This window comes from Myotis davidii, unplaced genomic scaffold (genome assembly GCF_000327345.1).
Source record: "Myotis davidii unplaced genomic scaffold, ASM32734v1 scaffold233, whole genome shotgun sequence".
NCBI classification, from domain to species: domain Eukaryota; kingdom Metazoa; phylum Chordata; class Mammalia; order Chiroptera; family Vespertilionidae; genus Myotis; species Myotis davidii.
The window spans coordinates 301,636-306,568 of record NW_006285917.1 but is presented as its reverse complement, the minus strand read 5'-3'; the positions used below and the strand labels follow the sequence as shown (position 1 = coordinate 306,568).

General features: G+C 56.2%; 1 long non-coding RNA gene across 1 annotated transcript; it reads left to right on the top strand.

The window, feature by feature from the left end:
- Window positions 1-985: 985 nt before the first annotated feature.
- Window positions 986-3,940, top strand: LOC107182025. The gene is made up of 2 exons (XR_001512745.1): window positions 986-1,317; window positions 3,610-3,940. It is a non-coding gene; the product is annotated as an uncharacterized LOC107182025 (long non-coding RNA).
- Window positions 3,941-4,933: the final 993 nt, after the last annotated feature.

The following is a 4,933-nucleotide window of genomic DNA, read 5'->3' as shown; positions in this document are numbered from 1 at the left end:
TACCCCACTGAGCTCAGGCAGAGAGAGCCCCCCCACAGGGTGATTGAGTGCCACAGCCTCTCTTCCTCAAGTGCCCCCTCCAGTTCCTCTTCCTCCCCCTGGTGCCCATGCCCCTCCCTCGCTTTTCCACCAAGTCCTGCGGAGGCTTTTCGGGTACTGCCTCCTCCCACTCCCACTCTGAGGCCCGGAGAACGAATGGGTGGGGCGGAGGTGACTGGCCTGTTTCACCCATGGGAGAGTACATCAGCAGGGCTGAGGACCGTGGCAGCCAGAGCTGATGTCATTCTCACTGGTGGGAGGAGGAGGTGAGTGGGGAGGGAACCAGCACTCCTACACTGCAGAGGGGAAAGAGGTCTCAGATCTACCCAGGTAGGCAAGGGAGCTCAGAATTGTGGCTGCCTGGTAGACACCGTATCTTTGTTTCTCTGGCTGGTTTCCAGATCTGGTCTCTGGATTTGTGTCTCAATATGACTCAGTAGATGCCCCTCAGCTCCTCCTCTCTAGACCTAAAACACACTTAAAGGGGACTCTTAGTCCTTTTCCTCTCTCTTTTGTGTCTTTATAAATCTCTCTTCCCTCCCATTTCACCCCTTCTCCCTTAGTTGAGCTATGTTGGTCACCTGCTCCCCCGCTCCCACTCTCATCTCATATCATAACACAATATGATCCCAGACTGCCCACCAAGGCAGGGACTCATTCAGAGCCTCTTTTCTCTTCCCCATCCCTCCTTGAAATCCAACTGTCCCTCTGGGCCAGAGGTCTCTGGGGTGGCACTGAGGTAGGGGAATGGCTGGGCCTAAGAGGGCAGACACAGGACAGATGGAGAGTCCAGTGAAGTAGGAGAAGGACAGGAAGATCAAAAGAGAAACACAGTGAGAGTGAAAAAGTGACTGGGAGACAGAGGGGCAGAGGCTAAGAGTTAGCAGAAAGCTAGCATAACAAGCTGGGAGAGTGAGAGAAACATAAAGAGAGCAGCGAGACTGGGAGCAGAGAAAAAGAAAAAGAATGGAGAGAGAAGGACGGGAAAGTCACAGCTAGAGAAGGCAGCTGGGGAGGGCTGGCATGGGTCAGGCTGGCTCTCCTGGACTCGCTCCCTCCTGATGGGCCATAAATCTGTGTGTGTGCGCACACTGGTGTCTGTCTGTCCATCTATGTGCATGCACGCACTGCACGTGTGTGCAGGGGTTGGTGGTGGGCAGAGGGATGATTCCCACAATATCCTCATTCTCATTTGTTTTAGGAGTCTCCCTCCTTGAGGCACCCCACATCAACCCCTCATTTCCCAGCATTCCTGATGCTCCAGGGGCCATTCCCAAGGTATTTCCACATCTCAGGAATCCTGGCTTTCTCACTTGGAATGCAGACCTGCTGGAATGTGCAGTCAGAATCTACAGAATCAAGAGGCCCCGTCCCCTCACTGCCCACCCCCATGCCTGCTCACCAGCTGCTCCTGTCCATCTTCTCCTCCCACTCCTTGTAGCTCTCCCTCCTCCTCAGCGACCCTCCCCCCAGCCTCTTACCCCTAGCTGGCTGGGGCCCAGGTTGGAGGGGAGACAAAGACAGGATTTATCACCGGGATAGAGAAGCAGCCAGAGACCAGGGCGAGGGCAATGGCTGACCTCCTGGGATGGGAGGGAGTGCTTCACCAGATGCCGGCAGGCTGGAAGCCTGGGTTCCAATGGCTCTTGCTAACAACCCCCACCTTTCCCCATTCCAACCTTGTTCTCTTCCCTGTCCCTGGAAACTTAGGAAACAGAGAGAGGATGGCCTCCAGATGATTTTAGGCCTCTGAAGGAAAACCTGGGAGGAGATCGATGTCTTAGGGTTAGTCTCTTACGGATACTGAGGAGGATTTGGAAACCAGGGAGCAATCAGGCAACGATTATTTCCAAGCCTAGAAGAGTTCAGGTTTAGCACTGCAACAGATGAGATGGAGAGGGACTTCCTCTAAAATAGAGGGACTTCTCTCAAGAACAGGCCCTGATTACCAGTAGAGAGAGAGAAAGGTGATTCTCGGTCCAGAAAGATGGGAGATAGGGTCTCACCTGGAAGAAAAGGGTTACTAGCTCCAGTCCCTGAGGCAGCCTTCCTTCCTGAGGTCCCCCACCTGCCTCCTGAGAGGTATGAGGAGTCGCTGGACCCTGCCTTTACAGTAAATAGACGATTGGCCTGAAATTTTCTCTACTCAGCAGGCAGGGCGTGTGCGCAGAGAGGGAAGGAACGGTATGATCCAGGAGTTTCCGAGAAACCAGACCATATATCTTCTAGCGGACAGCTCCTGTAGCTCTCCTAGCTGTCCTTGGAGGCCCACCAGCCCCTCCAACAGCTCAGTGTATCAGAAGCCTCCACAAACCCAACTCTGAAGCTCTCACACCCCTCTCAGCTCCTAGCACCCAATGCCCTGCTTCTTGCCTTCACCCTCCTGTCCTGGGAGGAAGCTGCTAGAGTTCCCTCCAACGGAGAAGGTGGTGGAGGGAAGAGAAACTGAGGTGACCCAGAGCTTCCAGCCTACCAGTCTCACCACAATCCCACCAACCCGTTCCCATCCGGGCCTGGTAAGGGAGACTTCTGTGGTTTCCTTCTAAATGCTTCGCAAGCTGGGACCATTCCTTCCGGTCCTGATGGAAAGCCAAAATTTGGGAATTTCAGTGGGAAGGGGTTATAAAGTGGGGGGAAGAGACTGAGAGAGCACAAAAGAAGTGGGGGGAGGGGTGGCACAGGGTAAGGATAAAATAGGAAAAAAGAAAAGATTCTCATTTTTTCCCTACTCCCCCTCCCCCCAGTTGAGAAGGCAGATTTACAGCCATGGTTTGGGGAGGGGGTGGCGAGCATAAGGAAGACAGATCTGCAGTTCTGCCCTCTGAGTGTCTGAGTACTTAGCTTTAACTCCCCCATTAGCATCAATCCCCATCTTGCTGCCCATCCGTCTTCTGACATCAGCTCCTTCCCCTTTCTGTAGCCCAGGCTTTCTGACCCTAAGTGGCTCTTAAAGGGCCAGTCAGACCCTTCTCGCCTTCCCTTCTCCCGCTGGAAGCAGCACAGCCTGGCGTGTGTATGTGCATGTACGTGCCTGCGTATGCACAGGCTCGCTTGTGTGTCTTTGGGGGCAGAGCTCCTCCCTAGCTCTCTCCGTTCTCTTTAGCCCCCCCTCCCCTTATATCAGGGACCCCATTTTTGTGCACTACCTACCCAAGCCCAGAGCAAGCCCTCTGCCTGGGCTGGGCGTCACAGCACATGGCTGTTGGAGCCGAGTGCTGGAGAAGGCACGTGGATCCCTGGGCAGATCCTCTTTCCTCCCTCATTTCCTGGAGGCCCGGGCCCGGGTGTTTTCATTCCCCGCCAGCGGTGGGGGTAGACCGGTTGGGGGTTGAGGCTCCTAGGAGATGCCCCAGCCTCCCATTCCCAGCCTCCTTTCCCAGGGACCCAGGCTGCGATGTGTGTGGGGGGGTGGGGGGAGAGAAGATTTCAAATCTTTCTCCCTGTGCGGGAGGTGACTTGCCAAAGAAACCTGCCTCTGCATTTCCTGGCCATTTTTCTATTCCTCAGCAACGGAGCTCAGGGCAGCAGAGGGGAAACTGGCTTCTCCCGATTTCTCTCTATCTTCTGCAGAAATGCTGTAACTGCACTCCAGGGGCTATGTGAATGCCGGATGCTTGGAAAGTTCCTCTCCCATCTGCCTTCCATCCTTTCTGCTGCAAAGATCTGTGGTCCTCCGAGGGGCTCTCCAGGAGTCAACCCCCTGCCCGATCTGTGAAACTCATTCTCCACCGCCCTCAGGGCCCCCTGCTCTGGCTCAGGAGGAGAGGGAGATGCTGGGTGGGGGCCTGGGGAAGGTGGCCACGCTAAAAATAGGGGCTCCCAACGGCACCCCCAGCCCCTTATTTATCGCCTTCCAAACCCCTCTCTCAAAGAAGCATAAATACGCATTCCTAATCCTGAAGGCCAGCCCTGAGCTCATAAATTTGACTGGGGAGATGGGCACGGGGGAGGGGCGCGGTGCGCGGGAACGGGGAGCCCACTGCGACTCTGGGGAAGCGGACCGTCCCGGCCAGAGCCCGGGTTCCGAGGGGAGGGATGGTGTCTCCCTCAGTAGTCACTCTGGGGGAGGCTTTTCTCACTATCCCCCCAACAAATAAAACCCTTGGCGCCGTCTTCTCCATCAGTGCTCATCCTCCCTCCCTCTCTTGGCTATTGCCTCCTAGTCCTGTCCTGCTCCTCTCTCGCCTCTACTGAGCTTGTCTCTACGTCTCTGCTCCTCTCATCCTCGCCCTTTCATTGTCTGAAGAGCACATTTTCCGTCTTATTCAATCTGGGCAGTGCTGCTTGAAAAGTCCCTCTCAGTCCCCGCTTCAGCCATTTGCCGCCTTCAGTGCCCTTCCTTTCCAACCTCCTTCCTCCCCTCACCTCACCTCCCTTTTCCCTCCCTCAGTCTGTGCTCCTCAGCTTTCCCTTTTTTTTTTCTTAAATCACCCCTTTGGCCTCCTCAGTTTCCCCTCAGCGTTTCAGCGCCGTATCCTCTCCCCCTCTTCAATCGTCTCCCCCACCCCCCCTCAGACGCCTCCGCCCGCGTCTACACCCTCCGACCCCCAAGTTCCCCTCCCGCCGGGTGAAAGGGAAGGGGGAGGGGGCTTGAGGCGCAGGTAGAGGGAGCGCGGGGCCTGGGGGGAGGGAGAGAAAGGAGAAAAGGGGGAGCGCGGGCGGAAGCGGGGGCGAGGGGAGGGGCGTCTCACTCCCCGGCGGCGCCCCCCTTCCCCGCAGTCACTGAGCCGTAAATCAGGGCCGAGGCAGTTTGGCCAATGGTAGAGCGACTCGTAAATCGGCCTGTCAAGCCCAGCCAATGAGAGGTGGCGTTAAATCAAGTCCTGTCAGCGCTCGGCCAATGAAAGGCCCTGGGTTGACCATAAATCTGCCTGAAGGAGACAGCGACGGAGAG